The 16,066-nt window shown below is 41.0% G+C and overlaps 1 protein-coding gene across 4 annotated transcripts in view; it reads right to left on the minus strand.

Annotated features, from left to right (window-relative positions):
• The window catches only part of ort (glycine receptor ora transientless), a 212,674-nt gene extending 204,042 nt beyond the window's left edge, over positions 1 to 8,632 (minus strand). Inside the window, exon 1 of one of the 4 annotated variants that reach the window (XM_072301954.1) lies at positions 8,459 to 8,632. The gene's annotated coding sequence lies outside the window, so the exon portion shown is untranslated. Of the gene's footprint in view, positions 1 to 340; positions 1,612 to 6,476; positions 6,626 to 8,458 lie in introns of those variants that run through there. The other 3 variants (XM_019054117.2, XM_019054116.2, XM_019054115.2) reach the window with 3 other exon arrangements.
• Positions 8,633 to 16,066: the final 7,434 nt, after the last annotated feature.

Below are 16,066 nucleotides of genomic sequence, written 5' to 3' on the forward strand. Positions count from 1 at the left end.
TCTTTATCCATCCATAAACTTAATGCTGTAATTTATGTAATTTGGCCAGTAAAGAGACATATGATACAGAAATGTAAGATTCTTTTGATATGTGTGTTTTTTCAGAATGAAAATGTCGTATAATTTTCATAATTGGAGCTTCTCGAGGAACCGAAAACCTACAACTCTTGTAGAGATAGGAGCCTTAATATTAATTAAAACTTGTAGCGCAAAAAAAAGTATTTCATACAAAAATCTAACGAGATGATCTAACCAAGTGAAGTTCGTCTGAAGATAATTTAATATGACCAATATGAGAGGTCGATAATTAACAATGGATCAAAACAAGTATGTCTCCTACCTCTCCGGGATCAACTGCTTTTATGTGGCTCTTTTGCGAAACTATATTCACCTGTATGTCGCTATTTTCCAAGAATCGCGGAGATACTATCCAAAGAGATCCCAACGAACCAGTTTTCACGCCCCAAAACTATCCCAAAAGAACGAATGCACCTTTAAGCAATCTCGCGGTTCACAGGGAGGTAAAAGTCACCGGAAAAATGAAATTTTACTCGTATTTACACCCAAGAGCGAATCATCCCTCGCGACAGTGATACGATTATGAGCGCGGGAAGGATAGCGGAACGAACGGGGAGGGTTCACTTCTGGTTTCCTAGCGGGTAGGCACCCGGCAACACTCACGCGTGACACCGGCAGCGGAACGACATGAGATGAAGACCGAGAGCCGTGCAACGACCGACTGTGATGAGGTGACGACAGGGCAGGCTGGCCGTACCGCAGCGGGGGTGGTCTGGCGGTCCCGGCTGGTTCCCGACTTCCCGCTATCGACCAATTCCAGCAGGGGGAGCGGCTTTCGAGCCCGCCGCAGTCCTTCCCGTCCAATTGTTATGTACCGGGACCCTGTGTCGCAATACCTTCAGTTGTCATTTTTACGCCCTCCTCCCCCCGCCCCGCTCTCGATCTTTCTGCAAATTCAATCCGAGAGGGTAATGGAGCTTATTCGGGAGGGGGCCGTTTGACGTCATCATCCAGGGGCAGAATGCAGACGTTTTTCAATTGCTCGAATCTGAAGGGAATTGGCGGGCCACTTCAGCCCTGATACCGTCGCTATCCTCACAGAAGAGAGTACCTGCGCTGAGCCCTATCGCCTGCAATACCCCGTGCTTCCCGGGTACCATGTAAAAATGGAACTGCGCCCTTCGACGATATCTTCGGGTGACGTCACTGCACCGCGGCGCCAGTAGGCCACGTTCCCTGCCGTGTTTCCCGCAGCCCGACGTTGCCAGATTGCCGGTGAAATAATGCGCTTTTCGATCGGGAGGCCGACGGCTTTGGGCCGTCTGGCGACCGCTGCCATCCTCACTGCAGATGACTTCTCGGGTCCTTCGCGCTCTGGCCTGGTTCTTTTGGAGCCTCCCCCCTTCACCCCCTCCGATTTTTATTTCCGCTTGCGTCGTTGGGTTGTCATCTAATTGCGTCCGCAAGTTGAGCGACGTCTCCTGTAACCTTTTGTCGGGGCTCTTAAAAGCTCACGTGTACTAATTTCTCATTTTTCCAGTGTTTTACCGCGTTGAGAGTTAGGGACGGTTCAAGTATTACCGAAACTGCTTATGCTCTTTTCCTTAAGGAGGCCTCGTACGATTTACATTTAAGAGGACATTTTGGACAAATCTCGAGGCAGTGGCGTGGCGTGAATGATCGATTATAGATATCTCGCCATTTGAAGTTATGGTAAAGAATCGATTGCTAAGGTGTTCGCTGCGAACACCCTGATAATCGATCTTTTACCATAGGTTTGAGTGGCGTATCAGTCGATTTATCGCAAAGCCCGCCTCGCCGCTGCTCGTGGGAAATCCAACACAATTAAACTTGCGGGGCAAAAAATATATAATACAAAAGAAAAAATCTGATTTTTTTGATAAACTGCAGGGTAAGTAGGAACAAACCTGAGACTTTGCGATACTTGTGATTATTATTATTTTTTTTTTAACGCTATGTGGTAAATCATCTTGGAATGGTAAATCATTGGAATCTCTCGTATTAAGGGCCAATTTTCAGAGATAAACTGTCATATGGTACTCGATTTCTGCAAAATTATGCGCGTGATGATGCTACTTTAAATGCGTCCTTCAACCTGAATCATAAGATTAACATGAAAGGCTTCCCTAAAGAAGGAAGCTGTTTGGTAAGGCCACTAAGCCCATTTGCGTATCCAAGAGAGGGCATAGGAGGCGTGCACTCCCCCGTTCGTCTGAAAAAAGGAGGAGGCAAAGGGGAAGAAAAAAGGAAGAAGGAACAGAAGAAAGAAGAAGGAAATACGCTCAGAATTGGTAATTATTCATGACGAAATCTACTCAAGCTGCATATTAGATGCTTTAAGATTTCGACAATTTTCTATAGGGGAAGCCCCCGGACACCCCCCCCCCCATTCCCGTTCGAAATGTATGGAACCGCCTATGATTAAGCCATCAGTGGTTGTGTGATAACAATTGGAATCCAATATTAATCGTTTTTGCGCATAAGAAGAAGCCTGAGACGGCCAAAAACATCCTGTTCTACACATTCTTTTATTGTTTTTAAAAATTTACCATTTTTCACCCATATTTTACATTTTATTTTGTCGCGTTCCTTCTTTCAGACTATGTACATATTTTGAGAACCGTCTCGAGCAAATGCAGCCTCATTAGTGGACACCAAAGTTATTTAAATTGAAAAAAGAGAGAAAGTCTTGCCTTTGCACGCAAGTTGCTTATTAAGTTTAGTTTTGATAGGTAATAACTGATAACAACTCGATTAGCTATTTATTTAATAACTACGCACTTCTTTGCTTTTAACCTTTTTGCTTGCTCAATTGTTCCTGTTTCAAGTGTAATGTATTGTGATATTTCATCTACTACCCGTGTTTTTACTGTGTAGTTTTGTGTTTTCAGTGCTGAGGATAGACTTGATATCCGAAATGTGCATCCACTAAACTTTTAATAAACTACATGCGTGCAAAGGCAAGACTTGCTCTCTTTTTTAAAATTTATTTAATTACCTAATGAAGACGCAAAATGCGATACCTCAATTACCAAAGTTATCTTTCTCGGATTGAAGGTATCGTCAAATAATGAATGAATTCATATTTTTGGGGGGATGAAACCCTTGTCTACGAGACTGCCCCGAACGTCTTAAATCTCCCTCTGCCCTATTGAGAGCGAGCACTTTTCCAAGCGCAAGATTTGCATATCCATTCATCGTGCCTTCGATGACTCACTGTGTATGTTCTATTAGAGTGAGGGAGCCATCCCAGTTGAGAGAAAACACTTTTTCGGGTCGATGGCATTACGCTTGCTGAATACTAAACCAAGGCATCAACAGAGTCTCTAAATTGAGCGGAAAAGAGCAGGGTCGGTTTTTTTCCTTGGGAAGTGTATTTCGCCCGCCCTGCAATAAACCAACGGACAGCGACGCAAAAACTTACACCTCGCCGCGGGTTATTTTCTCTTAATTTTTCAGAGCTTAGCGTCAAATTTGATACTAAGCGCCTTGGGTTTTTTTCTCTGGTTTCCGGAAAGTGAGTCGACTGAGAAAATCTCGATGCCCTGACTCAAAACTGTTCCCTGTATTGCAATATCTTGCTCGAACTAATGTTGATCCCTGGCATAACTACTGGAGTACCTACTAAAATTAAATGAAAAAATTAGAAAAGATTATGTGAACTTTATTACAACGAGATGAGCCGCGCATCATCATCTCCCGAAACTAAATAGTTCTTTTTACTCACCTTATCTTTAAGCATATCAAAATTTAAACAAGAGTGTTTAATTAGACAGTTTTCTTTAGAAAACTCGAAATAAACTTCACAATTTTGTCATCATTTCATCATCATCTCCCGAAACTACACCGAAAAAAAAATGAAGTTGATTTAACATTCCGAATGTAAAAAGTGTGCGAGGACTCACAAAATGTTGAATTACCCGCTACAGCAGTTACTGTAGCAACGCCAAGATGTAAACCTAACTGCTGTGGCGGGTAATTCAGCATTTGATAAGTTCTCATACACTTTTTTTACATCCAAAAAGTTAAATCAACTTCACTTTTTTTCGGTGTAAATATTTATTTTTACTTAACAATTACTTTACTTTTTTCACTTCACTTCTTTTTTCTTTAACACAGTATGAACCCCACAATTTCCTCATCATTTCATCATCGTCTCCCGAGACTAAATATTTCTTTTTACTTTCCTTATCTTTAAACCATGTCAAATTTAAACAAAAGTGTTTAATTAGACAGTTGTCTTGAGAAGACACAATATGAACCCCGCGATTTTTTAAAAGTTCTTCGTAAATATCTTTAGTTGCAGTACATTTGACGTATTTTGCATGATTTTTTAATGAGGGCCCATGTCATGTGATCCTATAATTTCAACCCTGTCTATTAATTCACTAAACTTATTAGTTATAACCAAGAAAACATAGATATAATTGGGCTTAAGGTGTTTATTTGTAGCGATAAGGAAGTGATCAATTTTATGCTTAGTATAGTTGTGATGACCAAGCTTATTTGTACCGATGAAATGCCATAAGTTATGATAACCAGAGCAATTTCATCCTATATAACAAGGGCACTTCCAACAAAATGAGACTCTTCCTAGGGGCAACTAGAGACGATGCAAGGGAAACTGTTTTCTCGGGCGCAATTAGTCAGATTTTCCTAAGCACAATACCATTGTACAGGATAAGAATTGAAACATCACATAGCAGGTTATCAAATTGTCACGTCTTAAAAAATTTCATCACGACAAGGTACCTAATTTTCGTTGGTTTGACTGAAATTTTTTCGGATCCTTGGCTTTCTTGATGCGAGCCGCACTTTTCGCCAGGCAACAAGAAACTGCTGAGGAATCGGTTTCCCCCGTTCAAAGTGACCGCAGGTTACTCTGACCTCTAGGAATGAAGAAAAGGTCTTGCTGAACTGGACTGCATTTTGCAATCTAGAGCTATAAATTCTGTCTCATCTGAAAAAACACGTAAGCGCATAGGGAAACTAACGGCACATGCGTTGTTTTTAAACCAGGCCGGAATTTATAGTTCCTAATTGCACAATGTAGTCCAATTAATGTACTTTTGTTGCTCCCGATGTCCCTCAGAGGTTGCGACTTGCAAGTGGCCAGCGCGCTGGACTATCATCATTTCGACCCTGGTGGTTCGCGACTGAATTTTAACGAAATTGACAATTTTTAAATCGAAGATTTGGTCAATGCAACTCCCCAAAAAAGACTAACCAAAAACTATCATTCGTGCGTTTAGGTTATTTTGTAAGCTATATCCCATATTAACACAAAATGTCTGTTATTTTTTCTTAATGGGTAAACATTACTTTTGCGTAGTGACGTGAGAGGAGGGATATCGATAAGGGTAGTTTGTAAACTGGTAAAATTTGCTAAACTTCATATGCGCTTTTTTGTTCCTTGGAGGTCTATATTCTACGAAATACATCGTGATTTGGTTATTTTCCGTCTCTTTTCGAGTCTAATACTGCATGGCCTAAACATGGGTCTGAGGGCGGATTTGGCGAGAAATGCGGGTTTTCGGCATTCGACCGCAAACCCCAAAACCCGCAAGTTGCGTTAAAATCGCCCTACAGACCCTTCTTTGGGCCAGTTTTGGCTCCGAAAAGGAATATAAAGTGACCAGATCACGATACTTTCCGTAAAATTTAGACCTTCAATGAGAAAAAATCGCTGTGCACAGATTTGGGGGACGCCGGGCGGACGGACACACATTTTTTCAAGTATGGTTATTTTGACTCCAAGGACCTTAAACGTCTAGAAATGATGAAATTTCAACTTTTTTCCCCCCTTGGAGGATAACAGTACTTCCTCTACCATTGGGGAGCGAGAAAGTAAAAAATCGTGGAGTTGAGAAAATTCAGAGTGGCCCCAAAGACGGTTCTTATCGCACTGAAAAAAAATTCTCGGCGTTTTTACCAAGGTCCGTTGGTACCTTTACCATCTCACTTTTTTTACCAATTATTGGTATTTTTACCAATTATTGGTAATTTTACCAAGACAGACTGGTAAGCTTACCTAAAAACCGGTATTTTTACTGTTTTTCTCAGGTAAGAATACCACTATTATTGGTAATCAATTCCCAGTAACTTTGCCATTTTATCTCGGTAATTCTACCGCAGTCGATAAAAAATATTGGCGTTTTTACCGGGGTCCAGTAAAATTACCGAGAAAGTCGATAATTTTACCGAGATTTCTCGGTAAAATTACCAATTCCATAAACGGTAATTTTACCAAGAAAAAACTGGGATCAAATAGAACCCTGAATTCTTGGTAATTTTACCCTTTTCTTGGTAAATACACCGAGATTTTTTTTTTCAGTGCGATGCCTCTCCTTTTCATTGATTTTATTTGGCGGTTTTTCCTGAGTTGAATGCTTTTCAAAACAAATTTGATTGAGTGAGTGTGGGTGTGTATGGGCTACCTGGGAGTACTGGCCGGGCGGAGCTGGTGGTTGAAAGGGTTTCAGGGTTTCAGGGTGGGTCAGGGCGAGCACGCGGTTTCGACGGAAACACGCAGAGCACTCGAGAGCGGATCACAGATTCACAGACACGGCGCGGCGGCGGCGGCGGTCCCGGAAAGCAAACTAAACTCAGCTCAAGAGTGAACGGCTCCAAATCCAAGTCCACGTCCTCTCACGCCGTGCATCCCCCCCCCCCCCCCCCCCACCGGGGAGTCGCACCAACACGCACTCGCGTAGTCTAGGTCAACCGAAGAAACATTACAGGGATTCTCCGCGAAGTTGGCATAGGATAGTAAGTAGCTTTTCTGTGCTTCGGATTAGGCTTGGAATCTACACTGGAAAAAAAACACATTGGATCTAGAGTCCAGACTCTTAAAAACATCGACAAGAAAAAATACTCTTGATTCAATCGGATTTTTGCTTAAATCAAGGACCAAGCCTCTTAATTTGAGCGGATTTTCTTTCGATTTAAGCAAAAATCCGATTGAATCAAGAGTATTTTTTCCTGTCGATGTTTTTAAGAGTCTGGACTCTAGATCCAATGTATTTTTTTCCAGTGTACCCTACATCTAGTCTGAGTCTAAGGAATCGGCATAAGATGATGCAGGATTAGGTCCCAACTAGAGTCCCTTTGTACAGGGTGTTTCAAATCACCGGTACCAGGTTTTTTTCTTAGATATTTTAGGTCATATGAAATTAGGGACCGCGATTTTGAGTAGAGAATCGCGACCCCAAGAAATCCAAATTTCATGGTGCCGAGACCTCCCGGCCCACTCAGGAAGGGGAATGTAAAAGGAGAGATCATCAAAGTTGGGGTTACCTTCAGAATTTTTAAAAAATTCCGTCAAATTCAGAGAGTCCAAAAATTTACTCCAAACTGATACCAAGAAATCCAAATTAGACCACTTTTGTTCTATTGACCCATAAATGTGGAGAACACAGCCCTAAGCCCTTCTCCCCAAAATACGAAATCCCAGAATTAACGTAGAGGCTAAGGTTAGACGTCCTCCAGGGTAACTGACCACTAGGAATTTGACTTTGGCAGTCCTGACCCCCTCCCCTGAAACATTGTCTAATGTGCTGCAGGGGGCCATAGGAAAATTTACAAAATTGCAGACCCTCGGTATTTTATCAGAAAATGTTTGCCGGGACTTCAAGACTGTCAAATTCAAATCCCTGGTGGTTGTGCAGTCTTCGACCTCATCCGTCTTAAAATAACCTAGAAAAAAACCTGGTAGGTACGGGTGGTCAGAAACACTCTACGTGTTCTAGTGGTTTCACTAGTGAAGATTGAATTTTTGCTGCAATGCAGTGAGCAGAGGAGGAAAAATAGATATGACTGAAATAAAGTTGATTCATCAATTTTGACATTCAATGTGAATGTTCATGGAAGCCTCAAAACGCAGGTCTTTCCGTTGTCGGATCAACTCTTCTATTTTCTTTCTCCAACGACAAGAGTCTGGGCTACAAGGCTTACAGGAAAATGTATTCCACCTCGTTATCAATCCTTGAGGGAAATGTATGAATCTGCAACAACTGAGGCATGAAATCAACCATTTTCAGGTATGATCATCATAGAAAAATCAAACTTTAGACGGCCCGTAACAGACAACACTCAACGGATTATAGACTCTGAGTTTGGCTGGAACCTTCCTTAATCTTATTTCTAGGCAAGCAGTATTATATCCGTCAGCTGTGATAACCCTCTTTGAGTTGATTCAGAGGATAAATAAGCTGGCGAGACCTTAAAACACATTTGAAGTGCTGAGGTAGACCGTAACATGACACTTGCATCACTGGTGATAAAAGCAATAAACAAATTAACAAACCAAAATGGAAAGTTTTCTTAGGCTTCCTGGGATTTGAAAGCCTCAATAATTTCGAACAGCACAGTGCTAATGAAACTATGAGGAGGGAAACATTAAATATTAATGAGAACTTACAGATACTTTGAGAGTTCACCTTGAGGCCAACTTGTGAACTTGGGGATTGCACGAGAAAACACACCGGATTGAATATTCTTTGAAGGGATGTGGTTAAGGTAGATAACTGAAAACTACTTCGCACCGAAATAAACAATCAAGAACCTCGAGTAACTTGAAATATGCAAAGGACTTACTTATTCACAACCTCACTAGAGGATGAGTAGCCACGTTTGTTTACAACTTGGTTATCAAAATAATGCGAATGTAAACAAGGCGAAACTTCGCTCCCATTGGTTCCCGCCAATTCCAGTGGCGCGCGCGGCAAAATATATAAATTGACGCGGTAACTTTCAAATTAGCGGGGACCACTCCAGTTGCGCGCACTATGGAAAGCGCCGTGCACCAGGTTTTTTTCTCGGTTCAATTCGATTGTACTAGGTCAGGGATCCTGACCAGGGATCAGAGAGGAGAAGAGAGAATCCATCTCGAGGAATTACAATTTCATGTCCCGACAGCCCCCCCCCCCCAACGCGCCCTCTACAAATTTCTATTTGGTCGCGAAGTGACGTACATTCTAAGGAAAAAATTTTTACCTAGGATAATCGACTACAAGGATTCCGAATTTCAAGGTCTCGAAGCCCCTCCAGCCCCCTTCGGAAATAAACCTGGGTGGGGGGGGCCTCAATTTTAAAAGTCAAAGCTCTTTTCCGAATAGCAAATTGACCTCAAATTAGAGAGGACAACAAAATTAAACCTTAAGTGACCTATAAGAAATAAGAAACACTATACAAATTTACCCATTCAACACCTTAAAGTCGGTACATATACTCTTTAGGGGATCATATTTAGGCCTACGGTGGGCCGATTTTGGATTTTTAGGCGCCAATGTATAACAAAATCTCCTGTACTTTCCAAAACTGATGCAATTGAATGGCAATTCGGTCGGGAACCCAGACTTTTAGGATTATAATCTCCCCTTTATCTCCCGAGGGGAGCGGGGGGGAGGGGGGGAGGGGGAGGGGGGGAGTCGTAGCCACGGAAATCTGATTTCTTGAGGTCAATTCCCTATTTAACCTTGCGGTCCCTGACTCCGCACGACTTAAAGCAACCGAGAAAAAAACTTTGAAAGGGTGGTCTGTACCGCCCTGTGTGTTTAAGTCACGGGGCTCTTTCTAGAAACCTAGTGACATGTACTAAAAAAAATTACTATTTTTGGCTGAATTCAACTATTCTCGTTTTCGTAATTTTGTATTTTTTCCAGAAATAAGCACTTTTCAGAACAAATGATTCATCGAAAGCTCAACTTGGCTCGAAGCTCGAAATTCCATCATGCAGCACTTTTCTGAAAAATCGATTTATTTTCCTACAAACGTGCCCTGCTTGCGGGAGGATTCCGTTTCTCCGGAAAACCCTGATGTGATGAACTTTTTATAGAATTTTTTCTGAACTGCATTCTAAAAAAACAAATGAATGGGAATCAAGCAGATAATCACTTGCATTATGACCTAATCCAAATTTTGCGGAACCATTTGATTCATCTCATAATGGAACCAGTGGCGTGGCGTGAATTGCGATGTATCGATTGTTATGCCATTTAAACCTATGTAAAAGGATCGATAAACAGGGTGTTCGCAGCGAACACCTTAATAATCGATTCTTTACCATACGTTTAAATGGCATAATAATCGATGCATCGCAATTCATGCCACGCCACTGTATGGAACGTTTACTTTCCCTGTTTGAATTTTCTAATTTCTAATCTATGCTTCGTCTGGTTTCAAATCAAGCGCCGATTTTGGTGACTATCTTGTTGTTCACTTCCTCTCGAAAAAAGTAGACTCAAGACTTTTCATTCGCTTTGAGTCATATGCACATGCATTTCTGTGCATTTTATTATTCAGTTGTCTTACTGGAGGGAGACACCGGGACAGTAAATAAAGAAAAACAGGAGCTTGCAATTGGATGTATTTCTGCCAACGGAACTATGTGCATTATGACGTGAGCCCTATTATGCATACATTCTCATGGGTGAAAGAGCTCACGTCTCAAGGTATAGAGTTCCGTTCGGCATAAATACGTCCAATTTTGCATATGAGAAAGCGGAAGTGCTGAAGTATCTACAACATAGACACCCGTGCAATTTATCATTTCCAATTTCAGCTCTCCCATCGAGCCGTTAGATCTTCGTATCGATGCCAAGAGTCGAAAGCAGAGCAGAGTCGAGAGTTTAAGTGGTATATTACAATATTTCAACGACGTTCTAGAAGCGAAAAATTGGCTCGCTGCTGCGTTGCAAAAAAGTATATTTTACCAACACCTTTGGATAATCTTCGCTGCTAATAAATCACGGAAACAGCCTTTGCTCCTTTGAAGCAACTTCAAGAGGTATATATGGGCTGACAAAGACGCACAGGAAAAAACATCAGAAAGTCAGATGCGAGATTTTCGACTCAGAGAATCGAACGCCGGAATGAGCATACCGGGTGTCCGTAAAGTAACTGAAAAGTGGGTATAATTTTTGAACAAAAAAAGATAGAAGGAAAGATAGAGGTTTGTGCCATTCTTCATCATCCAGAGGGGGAAATTTTTCGATGGAGGGTTTTTCTTGGTGGACCCCCCTGGGAGGCCCCAAGGGGGGGCAACTTTCAAAATTCAAATAGCAACCCCCATTTTTTTAGACATGGTTAAAAAGAGCTTAAAAAGACAAGAAAAATGACGCAAATAAAATTAAAATCGGTTCACTCGTTCAAAAGTTACAGCCGGTCAAAATTTTAAATTGACCACTTTTCAAAAAATCACCGTTGAGCTCCCAATTACCGAAAAAACAAAAACAAACCTGGAATGAAAAGTTTGAAAAGTGCCTTTCAAGGCAAGGAAAAACAACTGACGTTGTCACAAGTTTGGATGGCATTGTTTCAAAATAAAATTTCGGAAAATTCAACATGGCGGCAAATTTGAGGAAACGCGAATAATGAAAATTCCAGAAACTGGAATCTTTCAAATACCCTCTAGTTTAAGGAAATCAATGGTATCAACTTTTTTTCCTTTATTTGGCGAAGTAAAAGCAATTATTTGCTGACTTTAAAGTTGTCAAGCGGGACGCCTTCAATCGTTGGAGTATGCGACATCACATGCACAGGATTAAGTGTGCTGTCAAAAAATGAAGCCGATGTGAAAAAGCGCTCCTCCTTTGGGATGCTTTAGTAATGTTCAAGGTCCTCATCCTCAAAAAAGAAGAAAAGAAAAATTGAGCAATTTTTTTTATTATTATTATTTTTTAAAGTGGAAGTTCTTATACCTGATGCTCTGTTATTCCGTCAAATGTTCAAAGTGATCTTCATTTTGCTGCAAACAATAGTAAATTTACAATAGTAATTGCCAACTAAATCAGAACGCAGTATGATCAAGAGAACTTAGCATACTGATTTCAGATTCGTAAATAGTGTTACCGATCAGATATTGCATCAGATATTACCTAAAATATCGGTTCCTCAAATCGTGAGGTTGAGGCTGTCAATAAGATAATCTCAACTCAGATAATAATCAAGAGTAGAACGGCGTTTTCGGAACTAAGCGTAGCAGATATCCTTCTTGCCAACTTGGAGAGCCAGGAATTAGAGAATCACAATTATTCTTGCGTTTTCAATTTTCAGATAGAGAAATGTCAAAAATGTCAACCGCCCCTACCCCATCAGGATATATCATGTTTTTTTTGGCTCACCTAGTTTGTGGGTAAAAATTGCTTAATTTCTCTTTTCTTCTTTTTTGAGGATGAGGACCTTGAACATTTCTAAAGCATCCCAAAGGAGGAGCGCTTTTTTACAACGGCTTCATTTTTTGACAGCACACTTAATCCTGTGCATGTGATGTCGCATACTCCAACGATTGAAGGCGTCCCGCTTGACAACTTTAAAGTCAGCAAATAATTGCTTTTACTTCGCCAAATAAAGGAAAAAAAGTTGATACCATTGATTTCCTTAAACTAGAGGGTATTTGAAAGATTCCAGTTTCTGGAATTTTCATTATTCGCGTTTCCTCAAATTTGCCGCCATGTTGAATTTTCCGAAATTTTATTTTGAAACAATGCCATCCAAACTTGTGACAACGTCAGTTGTTTTTCCTTGCCTTGAAAGGCACTTTTCAAACTTTTCATTCCAGGTTTGTTTTTGTTTTTTCGGTAATTGGGAGCTCAACGGTGATTTTTTGAAAAGTGGTCAATTTAAAATTTTGACCGGCTGTAACTTTTGAACGAGTGAACCGATTTTAATTTAATTTGCGTCATTTTTCTTGTCTTTTTAAGCTCTTTTTAACCATGTCTAAAAAAATGGGGGTTGCTATTTGAATTTTGAAAGTTGCCCCCCCTTGGGGCCCCCCAGGGGGGTCCACCAAGAAAAAACCCCCATCGAAAAATTTCCCCCTCTGGATGATGAAGAATGCCACAAACCGCGACCTTCTATCTTTTTTTGTTCAAAAATTATACCCACTTTTCAGTTACTTTACGGACACCCGGTACATGCATACACTGGAGTTCACATACGGTAGTAATAAATCTCAATACGCTGATTTCGAACAAAGTTATTGAGAGTTGAGTTGCACTCAATCATCGAACAAGTGCATTCTTCGAGAAAAAAGTATCCAAAACCTTTTTCTTTTTCGAAGACGAGGAATGGCATGATATATTTGCACACGTGAGAGAGAATGCTCATAACTGCAGGTGAGGACCTTCCGGAATCTTACGAATAAGTTTTTTATTACGATCCGCAAATGCCATTGAAGTGTTGTTTTTCCGTGTTTTGAGTGTATGTATGTGGATATTATATGTAAAATTTATTTCATAATATATTGTATATGTTCATGTGGGTATTTGATTTGCCGTATTTTTAGACGAATATTGAAAATCTCATACTGTTAAACATTTTGGAGTGAAATTCTGTGGCGGAGTTTACATATCGCTCAAGATCTCTAAGTGTTATGAATGCGGGACGGAATCTGTTCTCCTTGAGGTTAAGGATCGACTTAAACAATTGAGGAGCGGAATTTTCTCTTTTTGTGGAGTGTCAGACGCTTTTATGATGCTATAATTTTACATCGCATCCATTTGACTATAAATTTTTGGGCGCAAAATAGACTTCAGCACCGACCTTCACTCCTCGAATTTTAACAGTGCAGCAGCGGAATATGCTGTACGTGGCTATTCAAGAGATGTTCTTATATGTTTTTTCAGCATCTGAACACCTCTTCTCCCCCTTGCATTTTCTACAATCTAGTCATTATAACGCCAATACCCATGCATTTTTCAACAACGTCCCGCAATTTAAAGATGCCCACTTTAATGCCATTGGGGTATTAGCAAATGTTAGAGAGCAATATAACTTTCTAATGGCAACTTGAAATTGTCGTGAGCTAAAAGCCAAAGCCGACGTGGTTAGAATGTTTATGAGCTTCAACCTTCTGAGATGCGTTGTTTTTGTCTGAGCTCTGGTCTCGTGTTGAACTTTCCTAGAGCAGTCGCGTAAATTTTGAGACGGCAAATTTTTGCGACTTAAATAAACGTAAAATATTACAGCGGAAAAATTAACAAGGGAGAGAAAGTCTTGAAATGGTTGGGTGCGTGCAATATTAATTAAGAAAAGAGCAACGTTTTCGAGATGGACGCAAAACAACGCTGCCAAATGAGCCTGCTCCACTTTTTTTATGAGGATTTTTCCGCGAATTGAAGAATGATACTTCAAAACCTAGTAAGCGTCATCAGGTCACAAAGATTGCTTACGATGTGATGTTCCTTTTTGAGAAAAACTGGCATGTGTTTGCTCTAAGGACTTTTGATTGGAAAATTTTCTATAAATTTTGGCCTTATTTTTACGACAAGAATTGTGAGTATCGGGGCCTTTGGTCTCACGACAAAAATAAAGGGAAACAATTGCACAATCTTAGCAACACTTAATGGCGCTAACCCTGCTGGTTATAATGAAGGTTTAAAATATGACATTTTTTTTTAACATAGGGTGTGCCAACGAAGTTGTCGCTTTTGAAGGAGTCAAATAAGACCTTTATTTACGAGGGACGAAGAGGAGGGAAGGGGGTCCCGTGGTTCGTACATCCGGATTTTCTCCATCTTGCACACCCACAAAAAATTCTCTACGCATCTCTTTGAGTTTTATGAATACCTTGGGGGGGGGGGGGGTAACCCTAGCTTTACCAGCCGTGTGTACATACACGGATTACTAACCGAGGCCCTTACTGACCCATATTTAAAATACACATACTTTACAGGTTTTACTATATTGTTTTCATTTCTCTGGGGCTCTTAACCACAGGGATACACTTCCACCTTTCTCCTGATAGGTATACAGTCCCAATTCAATAGCTCACTTTACAAAAAGTGTATCGGGGTAATGCGTGACTTTTGGATCACACAGAATCACAGTATATAATAGACTTTCGATAACGATAAATCACGTTTACTTTCGTAAAACTTTGTTTCCATTCATATGAACTCACTTATTCAGCCTTACCAACCATTTTTACCAGCCTAAATCATTGGAAAACGCAACAATTCCCATTTGAACTGGTTCCTGCCTTAGGTGGCTCCGGTTGGAAATTTAACGGGTAGCTATGAATAAAATTTCCCCATGACGACATTTTTTTACTATTTTTATAATCAATGTTAGAACCCGATTTTAGGGGATTTTTTGTGGACCACTGTTTGCAGCGCAACATTTTAGGTTCCAAAATAGGAAAATTACAAACATTTTTATCGGCCACCGGGTCTGCTTTGACCTGCAGCCTGATTGTTGAAATTTTTTGTTTGTCGGGACGACATAGATGACATAGGTTAAAAGGCGGAGTGTGATTGGTTGGCTATGTCTTATCGCTGCTTTGTCGTGCCTATGTCGGGTTGAACTCACGACAAGCTAACGGCACCTCTTAAGTTTCCGACAGTATATGTCGTCCATTCCATCTGACAAAGGCATGACAAAGCAGTGATAAGACTTAGCCGACCAATCACGCTCCACCTTTTAACCTATGTCATCTATGTCGTCTCGACAAACAAAAAATTTCAACAATCAGGCTGCTGGCTGGTAAAGCTAGGGTTAAAGGTGTTCCACCGAAACGAAAAGGATGTGTACTTTGAAGCAAAGCCCCCCCCCCCCCTCATGTAGAGTGTGTAAAAAGCTCGGTGTTTTCGGCGCGACTTAGCAATGCTTCGGCTTGGGGCAAAGCGACAATGGTGACGGAGGAGCCGTGAGTTACAATGCTTGCTCATCTTGAAACATGAAGATAAGCTTTTCATTAGCCCCGCCGAGTAGGTGTCCGCGTCGCGCCAGCTTTTTTTAACGACCTGGCAAACTTTCGCGCGCCAAGTCGAGGAACCCGCTCTTGGCGCCGCTACGTCCTAATTTATGGTGTGCATCATGTCTCGCTGGTCACTCCTTGGCGTGCGGCTTGCAGCATTCTTACAAGTTTCGCGCAATTGGACCTCGTATAATCACTCCATTTTATCAGCGATATGGAGCTGTAAATGAATTATTATCCAGCTCAGTTCTACTCCGAGACGTGGAGGTTCCACGTAGAGACAAAATATTATGGTGAACGAGAGAGGGTGTAAAGTACTCTCAGATTAAA

Source organism: Bemisia tabaci, chromosome 1 (genome assembly GCF_918797505.1).
Source record: "Bemisia tabaci chromosome 1, PGI_BMITA_v3".
Classification (NCBI taxonomy): domain Eukaryota; kingdom Metazoa; phylum Arthropoda; class Insecta; order Hemiptera; family Aleyrodidae; genus Bemisia; species Bemisia tabaci.